We start from the raw sequence: 13,418 nt of genomic DNA on the forward strand, positions 1-13,418 counted from the left end.
AACAGCAACAACAGCCCAGTTAACCCTAGGCTAATTCATGGAACACTATGAAACATACCTAATATTGAGGGGTGCCTGGCTGGCTCAGTCCATAGAACGTGTGACTCTTGATCTTGGGGTTGTGAGCTCCAGCCCCACGTTGGGGATAGAGACTACCTACAGAGCGGGAGGCAAACCATAAGAGACGCTTAACTCTAGAAACAAAGTGAGGGTGGCTGGAGGGGAGGTGGGTGGGGGGGATGGGGTAACTGGGTGATGGGCATTAAGGAGGGCACTGATGGAATGAACACTGGGTGTTACATGCAACTGATGAATCACTAAATTCTACTCCTGAAACTAACAATACACTATACGTTAACTAAATTGAATGTAAATGAAAAATTTAGAAATAAAAAAATAAAATCTTTAAAACAAAATAAATAAAAGTATCTTGAATACTTTGTAAATGCTTAAAATGTTCTTTTTTCTGTCAGCCTCGTCTGTTTAAATGCATGGCAACCTTCCTCTCCATCTCCTACCCCTGCTGATCTGTGCCAAAGCATTCAGGTCTCATAGTATTACTGAAAAGCCAAAAGCATATTTACAGAGACTGGATGTGTATAAAGAGCCGATAAATCAAGTCTCTTGAGAAAATAAAATCCCACAGCAGATTATATATGTTGTAAGAAAACTAAAATAGTGTTCACAGCTCAATTACACCACCGATTGGATTTTTAGAAAGAGACCATGCACATTTTAGGTCATAAAATCATTCCCTTAATCCCTTAAACATCACATAAAATTAAGATTTAAGATAAGATTCACTTGGTTAATAATGATATGAAAATCTTTGGCAAATAATTAAAAGGGATTTGGCAATATAAGAACCGGCTAATTCTAACACATATTTAACAAAGAATGGGTCAAGGGAGGAATTGGTGTTTACTCTTTCTTTTTCTATATGAAATTGTAAAGGCCTCTCATTCTGTATACTACTGATGCTTGCCACGAAATCAGAGGTGCTATGGGAGCCCATCCGGGGCATGAGGGGCTGGATCAGTCAGGCTAGGCCCCCAGAAATGTCTTCCCCTGAAAGGGAGCCAGAGTCTCCAGTTTAAGGAAGCAAAACTGTGGCACGGGCCACAAAGTTGTTATCTTGAGTTTCTGTAGTCACTTCTTTGTTCTGTGGCGTGAGAGCCAATGCTGACTTCTCCTGGGCCTCAGAAATCCTACACCCAAGCCACCTAGCTTTCAGGTATAGCAGCCTTGTTTTAGAAAAGCTAAAAACCACGTGCCCTGAGCCTAGAGACCCCTCTCTGGCCTTCACACTTGTCCGCTCACTCACCCATTCGTCCACACACACAGTCACTCATCTACCCGCTCACTCATCCGTTTACTCACACACACACACACACACACACACACACACACACACTCTCATCCATTCACTCACTCACTCACTCATTTATGTGCTCATTTTGCAAGTGTTTCTTGAGTGCTTGCTGTATGCTTGTTGGCAAGAGGGCTGCAGAGCATTCCAGGCCTTGGCCACCGCCGTCAAGGAGCTGACTCCCAGTGAGAGATGGAAGAATCAACAAAGTGACCACACCACAGGGCAGAAGAAAATAGGGACAACATGGGCATAAGTAGAACCAGGGCGTGCAGGAGAAGTTAATGCCACCTCTAAAATTCTACATCATTTACTTCTTCCCTTTATTGCCTCTCTTCGCCACTAGAATGTCAGCTCCGTGAGAGCAGAGACTTTTCATTGGCCTTGTTCACCGCTGTAGCCCCTGTGCCTAGAACAGTGCCTGCCACACGGTGGATGCCCATTAAAGTATCTGTGGGATGAATGAGTAAATTGTGGGGGAAGGAGGGAGCAATGTGGTGGAGCTCTCTTCGGAAATGCGTCCCAGAAAAGGGAATCCCAAAGATGGGCCTTGAAAAAAGAAAAGGGTCTTGGTGGATAGCCAGGATTGAGTAGCCTCTTGGTTTGAGGGACTAGCAAGAGCAATGGCCCAGGGGGTGGGAAATTGCCTGGTCTGTTCAGGGAACAGAGGTGTCCTGCACAAGTATGTAGGCGCCAAATAAGGTTGGGGCCGAACCAGCAGGAGCATTCAAAGTCAGGTAGAGGTGCTGTGTGGTCTCCTGCATGTGTTGGGGTCTAGAGAAAGAAATTGACATCCACTTACTACAAAGGCTGAGTGCTTGGTGGATCCAAGACTTGCAGCCTGGAGACTGCAGAAGAGCCCTGATACCCTTTACCGAGGACCTATTGAGCACCTAGTGTGTCTGCAAGAGAAGTCTATCGCAGAGGAGAAAACTAGCAGCAGCAGGTGTAACAGGAAGGGCCCTGGCGGGAGAGGAGGCAGGGGTGGGCCCCCAGCTGGGCCTCCCAGTCTGGCTGTCAGTCCTGTGATGGGGACAGGCCAGCTGATCCCAAGGGCCCCTGCGGGCTTGACATTCTGGGACTCTAATTAAAGAAGTGAAAACTTCATTCCAGATAGCTGGGGAAATCCTTGGGTTCAATTTCATCTCCCAGGGCTGGCAGTTCAGCTGGTACTGAGGCAGTTAAAAGAAATGGAATGGAAATCCAGAGAGCCTGCATCAGCCTAATTGTCCCTCGGCAGACTTGTTTGCTTTGAGATGTCAGCAACTCTTGTAGGCAACAGTCTGCAGTTTGGTTTCTGATCTTTTCTTTATACGTTGTGAAGAGGATGGGTCCCTTAGGCCAAGAGGAAATCAAAGACCAGGATCCTGCCAAATTTAGCTTCCAAGAAACCAGACAAGAAAGGGAGAGCTGGAGCCCAGCGGACCCCGGGGCCACTCTTGTCCTAAACACATCTCCGTTTTCATGGAAGTCAATCCCGCAGGCAGCGGAGAGGGAAGCCCCGATTCCAAGAGGCTCAGCTGGGCTGTCCTCTCTGGGTCCGTGCAGCTGGGGCCCACGAGAGGCCAGTGGCGCTGTGTGTCATTCCTGACACAGAAGCTCGGCTGGTGCAAAACCACCAGCGTAGGGAAGAGGGCTCTGAACAGTGAAACAACTGGATACTGGAAGATGCCCAGAACTCGTCATGAGAGAACAAAATAAGTACACACCTCACACAAGCTCACACAGACTTGCTGATTTCCGTGGTTCAACGAAATTTCCCTATCGAAACGGTGTGAATGTCGCACGGTCCAAGCTGGACACCAACCCCAGGGAGGCCCAGCAAAGCATTTAAGTATTTAAGGTTGAAAGTAAAAGGTTTCCCATCAGTACAGGGGGATATGATGTGAGTAGGTGGGAGGGGAGGGAGGAGGCCAAGCCCCAAGAGGGGTTCAGCCTTGGCACCTGCTTCCTGTGACACCACTGCTCGGGGGGAAGCAGAGGTGTGGTCCAAGGGGAAAGGTGAAAGAGCCATCCCTGGAGCCTAAGATTGAGGAGCCCATGGGCTGTTCTGGGAGAGGGGCCAGGGGAGGAATTAGGAAGACAGGTCTGGGCTCCCGGGATTAGGGAACTCCCTTCAGGCATTTCCTCCGTTGTGTGTGTGTGTGTGTCTGTGTGTCTGTGTGTGTCTGTGTCAGTGTGTGTGTGTGTCTGTGTGTGTCTGTGTGTCTGTGTGTGTCTGTGTCAGTGTGTGTGTGTGTGTGTGTGTGTCTGTGTGTCTGTGTCAGTGTGTGTGTGTGTGTGTGTCTGTGTGTGTGTCTGTGTGTCTGTGTCTGTGTGAGGGAGGGTGCTAAAGTTCGGGTTTGGTCATGGTCTGTTGGAGGAGCTTAAGGCATATCCAGATGGACATGTCCAGCAGACTGTTGGACATATAACTCTGGCCCTGGGGGGAGAGGGAGGGCCTGTGAGCCCGCCCCGGGAGCCCCGGGGACGACGGCCCCTCGCCCACCCTCAGCCTCCTCCTTGGTCACCTTGGCCTGCCCCAGGTCCTCCAGCTGGTTTCCGGTTCAACCAAACCCCTCTGGAGCCCCGGAGCGCTGTGTCTGGGGCTTCGGGCCCCCGCGCTGCCCCAGGGGTGGGGTCCTGTGGGGCTCAGCTGCCTGCCCCGAGTGGGGCCCAGGGCCCCTTGGCAGGCGGGTCTCTTCCTGCCCCCGCGCCTGCAGCCCAGGCCCGTCCTGTGGAGGTCTCAGTCTCTAGGGCTGGTCCTCTGCCCGGTGGGACCTGCCCCTGTTGGCCCTCTGAGGAGGACCAGGGCAGGGCTCGGCGGGGAAGGGGGGAGCCCGGACTGCAGCCCGTGGCTCTCTCCTCCGTGCATTCCCGCCACACCGGGGACTCGGGCCCTGTCCGCGCTGACGGGCAGGGTTGTGCCCCTAGAGCCACCGGGTGCATCGAAAGCCCCGTGAGTGCCTCCCCCGGGGCCGGGACCTGCCTGTGGGTCAGACACCCATGTGGCCTGCTGTCCTTTGCTGAGAGGCCCAGCACCGGGGTTGGGGTGGGGGGGGAGGCTCGTGTGGAGCAGCCTGCTACTCAAGGGCCGTGGGAGACAGACAGACATTCACGTGGGACGTGAAGGGGACCCGGAGCTGAGGCCCCGTCCCCGCATCCCTCTGACAGGCTGGGAAGGAAGGGGGGCAGGGAAAGAGGGAAGGAGGGAAAGCCATGGGCGCCCATGGGCAAAGCCCCATCGGCCGGCACCAGGGCCAGCTCGTGTTCCCAGGGGCCGTGTGCTCGACAGATGCCCCCTTCGGCAGGTGACCGGGGTCAGCAGACGAGGCCAACTGAGTCCTCCACAAGAAAATCTCCCCCAGCGGCCCAGGCCTCGGACCGGTTGCTCCTGGTGGTCTTGGGTGGGGCTTCTGGGTCCTCTGGAGACCACAGGCCCCTGGGGAGACTCTGCGAGAGTCCTGGCCAAGGACACAGGGACCCCGGCCTGGCCCTGACGTGCCTGCCCCCTTGGCCACCGACCCTGCCCCCTGGGGGCCCGCTCTTCCCACCTGTCCCGCAGCGTGGGCCGGAGACCTGGCTGCCCCGTCCCTCCCACAGGCTCTCAGGGCCTGGCCGGCTCAGGGCTCTGGCCTCCAGGCCTGTCAGGGCCCCCGGAGCCACGCTGGGTCCGCTCTGGCTGCCTGAGTGATGCACAGGGATGGGAGGCCACGCCAGCCTTGGGCCCCTCTGCCTCCACCCCTCCAGTCCCATCACCACTCCGGGGACAGGGTGCTCCCTCCCACTGTGGGGCTGATAAAGGGTATCATCCGCAGCTCGTCCTCCCCCAACGCAGGGCAATGCCAGTCCAAGGCCCCTCTAGCCTCCCCAGTGTGGGCTCCTGGGGCTCAGGGTTGGTCCCTGGGCAGTGTCCTTTACTTGTTGGCGGCCTCTTGTTCATTTTATTTTTAGCCCACTTCACCAGGCTCTCTCTGGCCTCAGCAAGAGGGGAGCGTGCCCAGAGAAACTGGTGGGCACATTAACAACGCAGGCAGGCAGAGGGTCCACTGAGGGGCTGGGAGGCCAGCTGAGAAATTGTTTGCTTAGCTTCATCTATTTATTAGTACGCTTGGAAACTGCTATTTATATTTTAACCCTCCAGGGACAGCCATGAATCTGTGGATATAGAGAGTTGGTGTCTTTCCAGCCTTGAAAGTAAGAAATAATCAGTAGTTACAGACCTCGCCGAGACTGCCAGGGTGGGAGGCTGTGGGCAGTGGGGCCCTGAGTGGGGTGCCCTGACAGTAGCTGCCGGGGGTGGTGGGTGTCACCATGCCCCCAGCCCGTCAGCTTGCAGGGGATGTGCTTTGTGACAGTCAATATAAGCCAAGGATAGAATAAGCCCATGAAAAATGTCAGGGCAATCATGTAAAGGTTTCACACCTGGGAAAACGAAGCCCCCAACACCCCCGCCTCCCCTTGCAGAAAGTGCTAGAGGCCCCTCGGAGAGTCAAGTGGCTAGGCTGGGCCAGAGCCAGGGCCAGGGTTCCTTCCCTCTGTGCAAGAAGGTGGCATTCACAGGCCTAGAAGCCCCCTCTCCCCTTGCCCCATCCCTGCAAATGTCTGTGGCCAGCACTACACCCCGCCTCTGAGCAGGTGCAGAGGGCCCTGGCCCAGCTTCTGGGCAGCTGCGGGGCCAAGAGCCCCGTGGGGTCGGTGTGGAAAACGGGGCTAGAAGAGCCTCTCTTTGAGGGAGGGCCATTCCAGCTGAATCCACCCTGATCCTACCACTGCCTCCGCAGAGGGCTGACAGGTGGGAGTGAGGCCACGGAGGGGTCAGAGTGGGAGTGGGCGGTGGGGGTTGGCCCCGTGGATACTGGAATCCTGCCTCCAGCACAGCCCAGGCTCAGGGCCCTTGTCACATGTCTGACCCTAGCTTTTTGAAGCCAACTAAGAAAATTCCTAATATTAAGACTTTTCCACAGAGAGCTGTTTGGGTCTCAGATGCCCCAGTGTTTGGTCTGCTATAATGGCAGTGTTTTGGGATGCTTATCCATAAGTATTTTAACAATCTGCCGTGGCCTGCTTGTTGTTCTGGGAGCACTGGCTGCCGTCTGTGCAGACTAACGGGAGACAGTTTAAGGACATGTGTGTAGACATAACTGAGTTCTTCCTAGAGCAAGACTAGCTTGTGGGCATCTCAGAACCTAACTGGAGAAAAGCAGCTGAAGTCCGCGCCCCCTCCCACGAAGTCTCTTTTGCCTGGCTGATGGCTCTCAGCAATGTGCATTTCAGTTCCCGGTGGGGAGGGGGTGGTTTGCTGTGGGGTTTGACAGTTGTAATGGTCCCGTTGGCCGAGCATTGTGCATTCCTGGCACCAGGCGTCCGCTGGCTCGGTCTTGGCCTTCGATGGCACTGCAGGGGAGGAAGCCCTCCCCCCCCACCCCTCTCTCCCTGGCCGCCGCAGCCCCTGGCTGGGCTGCACCCCGCGCCCCCCCCCCCCAGGGCACCTCTGCCCTGGCCCAGCCACCGCGCCTGAGGAGAACTCAGGTTTAGCTCAATTAATGTGTGGAGCCCATAGTTTACAGCTAAATCTACATACATCATAATCTAAAAAGCAAACATTTGCCTTTGATAGCTCTAATTTATGCATAGAATCAGTTTACTGTTTGCGTCTTAATTATTATTTTTTTGAATAGCTTGGTGGCAGAAAATCAAAGGCTGCTGAGTTTTATATTACAACTTATTTTCTTGTGTGTTTTTTCAATATAAAACATCTTATTAATACAGGTAATCTGGATACTTTATGTTTCAACCTTTCATGCTCATAAAACAAACTGAATGAAAATGTAGCTAATCTGTACAGAAACTTTTTCTCCTGGTTTTTTTGTTTTTTTTTTTTTTTTGGTCTCATCAGATACATCAGCAAATCCGTGGTGAGAGAGACTGAAACAAGAAAATGAAGAAAATTCCAGTCAGAGGTAGGTGCAAGGAGTTTTGCCGTCCCCAGGGACGTGAGGTTCCACGAAAGTTCCGTTAACACAGCTACCAGGAGGGGCACCTTTCTTCTATTGGCCCTCACTTTCCAAAGTGTTTGTCTGAGGGCCTCTGCACAGTTGGATGAGGGCCCAGGGGCCAGGCAGGTGGGTCACAGGCCACAGGCCACAGGTGCAACAAAACCAGCGCCCGCCGGCCCGCAGCCCCGGCAGAGCCCCCTGCCAACAGCCTCGAAAGCTGCCTTTCTTCGGAGCATCCCGGCCTCGGCAGACGGCCGACTGCTGAGCCGGGACAGGCTTGTCTGCAGCCCCTCTGCGGCCTGTCGAGAAGCCAGGAGGTGATCCGAGAGCTACCCGACTCCAGATCCTTGGCTTTGGGCCTCCTTGGCGGGAGGAAACTCCTCTCGGACCTCCGCCTAGAGCTTGAAGTTCTTGGAGGCGCCTTGGAGGTAAGAGAGGGCGCTGGAGGCAGAGGAAGGCTCTCGGTCCTGGCCCATCTCTGGGCTTTGCAGAAGCATCTCCCCTCCCTCCCGAGCCCTGGCCCCGCCGGTCCTCGCGCCCGCCCGCTTTGGCTGGGGACCCAAATCACAGGAAACAAAGAGGCTATTTAGGTGCAAATATCCCTAATGAATAAAGAAAGGAGATTCATTTGCCAGATTATTTAAAGCAAGTTGTCTAAACCATTTCTCTGTAGCCAGCATGCTGGCCCCAGGGGCCCTGCGGCACGGAGCAGCCCTCAAAAGCCTGTCTTCGGAACCCCTGCTGGAACCAGTACCTGCAAGGAGCAATGGACGAGGAGCAGAGGGCAAAGCTGCCTCCCCCGCGCCGTGGGGGAAGCTCCCGGGATCCGCTTTATGTGTCTAGGCTCTTCGCAGCCAGCAGATTCTAAAACGGGGTGAGGAAGTGGCCAGATGGGACTGGAGACCCCGTGGACGTTTCCTAGCTGGCTGGGCTCCTCTCCGGCCCCTGCTGGCGGGGCCACTAGGGTCTCCGCTGCCCGCCCGGTGCTCTGCGTTGGGCTGCGAGTGGCTGGTCAGGAGCCAGGCTGGTGAGAAGCTGTGCTGCACTTGAAGGCCGCCGCGGCCTGGGACTCCTCCAGTTCGGCTCCGGAAAAGGCCGGGTGGAGGCAAGCATCACAGGGCCGGGCCTCATTTCCTTGTCTGCCATTCCTCTCTCTACTCCAATATTAAAACGTTTTGCAGATTCCACGTAACAGCTAGCGATACTTTTATTATCTGTCGATCAGGAACACAGAAGGGCGAACAGCCATGTCAATATGGCAGACGGCGCTTGGTGTGCACATGGCTCCGCGCGCTCCCGGCCCGAGTGGCCCCCGTTCCTCCACTCGGCCTACGTTCCCCGAGGGCCCAGTGCGGGCCAGGCCTGTGTTCCATGCTGGGCCCGAAACGACAAGAAAGACATGGCCCCTGCCTTCTGTGAGTGCACAGTCTACTAGGGGAGGCAGATGGGAACCGCGCATGGTCTTCGAGAAAGTACCACGGGGCTGAAACCCGGGTGTCAGCAGGTTTGCGCTTTCTCTGAAGGCTCTAGGAGAGGATCCTTCTGCACGTCCTCCAGCTTCTGGTGGTGCCTTGGCTCGTGGCCGCGTCCCTCCGGTCTCTGCCCCCCGTCTTCACACAGCCTCCTCGTTCTCCTCTTCGTTGCTCCTCTTCTTAGGACACTTGTCATTAGATTTAGACCCCACCCCCACCCCCAGATAATCCAGGATGAGCTCATCTTGAAATCCTTGACTTGATTTCCTCTGCAAAGACCCTTTTCCCAAATCAGGTCACAACCACAAATCCTCCCTGGCCAAGTAAGTAAATAAATAAAAGCAAAAGAGAAAGAAAAGAGAAGAGAAGAAAAGAAGAGTCCCATGAGAGATAATGTATATTCTTCCGTTCAGCCACCAGAGGTGTTTTCCCAAAGTCCAGCTTGGTCCCTGCCCTTACTCACAAGCCTTTGATAGCTCCCTCGCGCCTGCGAGATGCTATCTGAGCCACTCAGTCTGGCTCTCAGCATCAGGTGGCCCCAGCCCACCTCTCCAGCCACGCTCTCCCCACTCCCCCACCCATCCTCCCGCACATCCATACCCCATATCAGTCCCCTTTCTCCCCAGCATACCCTGGCCTCCTCTGTCCCTGGGCCTCTGCTCACTTCTTCCTCACCTAGGATGTTTTCCACACCTGCTCACCTTCTTTCCACCTTTCCAGGCTCAGCTCAAACCCCACCACTTCCTAGAAGCCTTCCTAGCCCTGCAGAGCTGAGAATGACTCCCTCTGCCCTAGTCCCTTCCCGCGGGTCCACGGGTCCATTATCAGGGTGACCAGTTCTCCTAACTAGGATTCTCTCCCCCAGGGGATGGAGTTGAACTTGCCTTCCAGTCCCCGACACCTCGCACATGATGAGATACACAATGGGCTTTTGCAGAAGGGAATTGAAGGGGATGTGTGCATCTTACTGCTTCTTCCATTGCTTAGTTGGCAAGGAAGTTAACCAATTCCTAGAGCGGGGGAAAGGTAGGAAAACCAGCTGAAATAAAAGGGGTCCAGAGTCATCCCACATAGCACGTGGCTTCCAGAGTTCCTGACTCCTGCCCTGGCCTCGCCTGCTGCCCCTTTTCTGCAGGGTGCCCCCGTCTAGAATCTCTCAGGCACCCCCTCTTGTCTTGGCAAAGTTATCTTGGCACAAGGATTTGGGGTTCATTCTGTTGACACCTGAGATGAGTGCAGATCTTGCTCAGACTGCCCGGGGCTGTGCAGATGTCCCCCAAGCCCACTTCCTGCTTCCTCCTTGTTTCAACCAAAGCCGGACCTCTTCCTCTCATCTCCTCTGGCTGCTGCAATGTAAGCCCCCCCCCCCCCCGCTCCCAGGCCCTAGCTAGACATCATACCCAAACCCAACTCAACAGCACCCCTGGAGTCTGTGCCCAGAACCTCCCTGACAGGCCCTCCTTCTCAGGATACACAGCCCCGGGTAGCCATCCTCAGCCACCCCCTCGAGTCCTGCCTACTCGGGGACTGGCTGGTTTTGTCCCCAGCTTCTTCTTGGCCCCCAGCCTCTACCCACCTGCTCCCATGGGAGCATCAGCCCAAGGACTCCATCCCGCCATTACTACAGTGTGGGGAGGGGACAGGGCATGAACTCTGACATCAGTCCTAGGGTCACATCCCAGCTCTGTCTTCTACTTGCTTGTGGCCTGCTCTGAGCCTCAGGTCCCAGTGAACTCGTTCATTCACTCACTCACTAAAAAAATCTTTAGGGATGACAAGCATACTATGTGCTAGGGATCGAGGGTGCAGTGGTAAGAAGGACAGAAATTCTGCCCTCCTCGGGAGCTCACAGCTTGGTCTGGTGAGGCGCTAGACATGCAAATGATAATGATGGAAGGGGACGGGGGGGGGGGGGGCTATGATGTTGGGGCCCCGTGCTGTGCTGATGTGAGTCAAGAGCGCTACCAATTTCCCACTCTCAAGCATGCTATTATAAAAACACAGCGAAGACCTGGGGGCTAAAGAATTCTGCAGTTGCAATAAAAAGTCATTTTTCCTGCAAGGATTTCAATAAGAAAGATTTTTTTTGTTTGTTTTTTGAAGACTAGCTGTGGGTGTATTTGGCTATCGCAAGCTTAGATAATCAGCTGTTCCTAATGGACAGAACAGACATGGACACCACAGAGCCCATCCTGAGCAGCACAGAAAGCCAAAGTCAAGTTTCTGAATCATCGAAATACTGTGTGTCCTCGATTTTAAGATGGTGTGATGGCTAAGATGTAAATAATTTGATAATAGTTTTCCAGGAAGAAATAAAGCAGCCGCAGAACTGCGTCGGAGGTGTCCGGGGCGAGTGGCGAGCGTCAGAGCGTTTACGCGGGAGAAAGCACGGACTCTGAAAAATTCTCTCGGGCAGCCCGCTTCCCAAGCTCCCGAGGCCTCATCCATCAGTCACTGGCGACACTTCCACCCTCCGCCACCCCCACGGCCCTGCTTCCCAGCTCCGAGCCTGAGCAAGAGCAAGCCACGGAATGCTACCCTGGCCTCCTAGTGGCACGTTTCCGTCCCATGGGAGTCGCAACAGGAGGAACACTTGTGTGCCAAGGGGAGACGAGGGAAAGGATCCACCAGTGCGCTGACAGTGTCCCGGGGCTCCTGCTTTCCTGGGGGGCCAGCTCGGCAGTGTTTGGGGAGGGGCCGGGGAGGCTTGGAGGTCCTGGGTTTTGGCTGGCCGCGTGGCATCCCTGCGGGGCCGGCTCCAGGCATCTCCTCTGCGTCAGAAATTTGTCTTCTCTTGCCTGAACCCATCGGCAGCCCAGCTAGTGACCCCCGACCTGTGCTGGTCTGCCAAGGCTAAGGCAGGCATGCGGTCCCCCTGCCTGGGCCCCCGGCCAAGCTCCCCTGTCCCTGCCCACTGGGGCCAAGGGAAGGGCCTGCTCGGCCCTTGGGCAGATGCTCGGAACTGTTGGCTTTGGGACTGGTGGTGGTTTCTTCTCCATTCCTCCTTCTCCTTTCTCCCCCTTCCTTCCCCCTCTCTGTGGTATGGACACTGGCTTCCCGTGGCTGCCATAACCAATGGCAAAAAACTTAGTGGCTTAAAACAACAGAAATGTATGATTTATGCAGAAATGGATGGACGGATGCGCTTCCAGCTCTGGAGGCCAGAGTAGAAATTGAGGTGTCCACAGGGCCCTGCTCTGTCTGAAGGCTCCAAGGGAGACTCTCTCATCGCCTCTTGGTTTCCGGTGGCCCCTGAAGTTACTCGGCTGGTGGCTGCATCCCTAGTCTGTGCCTCCAGTTTTCATCACCTTCTTCCCTGAGTGTTTCAAATCTCCTTCCTTCCCTCTTGTTTAACACCTGTCATTGGATTTGGGGTCTGCCGGGATAATTTAGAACATCTCATCTGAGGATCCTTAGCTTCACTGCATCCACAAAGACCCTTTTCCAAAAGAGGTCACGTTCACAGGGTCCAGGCAGGCATATCTTTTGGGGGCCACGGTTCAACACGCGAGAGTATGAAGTGTTAGGATCCCCCGTCAACCCCAAGATCACAGGCCAGGCCCCCCACAGGACACCAGAGCGAAGTGCCCACAGCCACGACAGGAGGCAAGACCACAGCTTGTAGGACTCTCCAGAATTCCTGGGGAAACTGGCCCTGGAGTTCAGGTGACCCAATCCTAATCTCTTGCCTGGCAGGGGAACAGGAGACTCTTCCCTGAGGCCTCCCTCCTGCTTGTTTTCATCAGGTGTCGAGAGGGCGGCCCCTCCTGGCAGCCCCTGGTGACTTGGGCTCCAGCTCCTGCCCTTTGGGGCTGCTCAGACTCCTCTTGGGGACTCTCCCATTGTCCTAGGGGCCCGAGACACACACCAGCAGGAGGTAGCAAGCCCTGGAGCAGAGAGGGTCCCCGGCCTGGCCCTGGAACGAAAGCCCCTGACGACGGGGTCTGTCACTTCGGGCCACTTCATTGAGGGAAAGGGGCCACAGTGCGCCTGATGGAGTGCGAAGCGCACACAGAGAGGGAAGTGGAGGCCTTTTGCAACCTGCACAGGGCCCGGCAGGAGGCATTCATTGAAATGCCGGGCCCTTCCTCCCACCTGTGTGGCCTTGGGGCCAGGACTGATCTGTCTTCTGCGTGGGATGGACTGACTGCCGCCCCGCCTGCTGGGAGAAGCTGGGGGGGGGGGGTTGCGGCTGGGGAGAAAGGGAGGGCTGGGGATGGAGGGCACTGGGAGGGGGAGCCCGTGCGAAGCTCAGCCCCCCGCACGCATTTCTGAGAACGAAGTGATGGAACAGAACATGAGAAAGACCATGTCTTTCACCAGAGGGGGGAGGGGACAACCCAGTGACCAATTTCGGTGATTAGCTGCAAGAAGAGGGTCCTTTATTCCAGGCGTGTGTATGCCTTTTAATTTCCTCTTGTGGGCTCCTGAGGGGGCCCGGTAACCATGCAATTGGTATTCCTCGCAGGCCTCAGAGGATGCGGGCACTCTCTCTCGGAGATGGCTCCAGGTGGTACGGGGTGCCACCTGCACTCCCCGCTTCCCGATTAAGTGCTCGGCACAAACCTGCACTGGGCAGGGGAGGGGAGGCGGCGGGCA

General features: G+C 55.5%; 1 long non-coding RNA gene across 1 annotated transcript in view; it reads left to right on the top strand.

The window, feature by feature from the left end:
- LOC141371655 (uncharacterized) overlaps positions 1 to 8,539 on the top strand; it is a 251,784-nt gene extending 243,245 nt beyond the window's left edge. The window contains exons 4-5 of the long non-coding RNA XR_012376751.1: positions 7,248 to 7,311; positions 8,021 to 8,539. This is a non-coding gene — a long non-coding RNA (uncharacterized lncRNA). The remainder of the gene's footprint in view (positions 1 to 7,247; positions 7,312 to 8,020) is intronic.
- The last annotated feature ends 4,879 nt before the right edge of the window (positions 8,540 to 13,418 follow it).

This window comes from Callorhinus ursinus, unplaced genomic scaffold, assembly GCF_003265705.2.
Source record: "Callorhinus ursinus isolate GAN/ISIS: 27379988/994484 unplaced genomic scaffold, GSC_fseal_2.0 scaffold84, whole genome shotgun sequence".
NCBI classification, from domain to species: domain Eukaryota; kingdom Metazoa; phylum Chordata; class Mammalia; order Carnivora; family Otariidae; genus Callorhinus; species Callorhinus ursinus.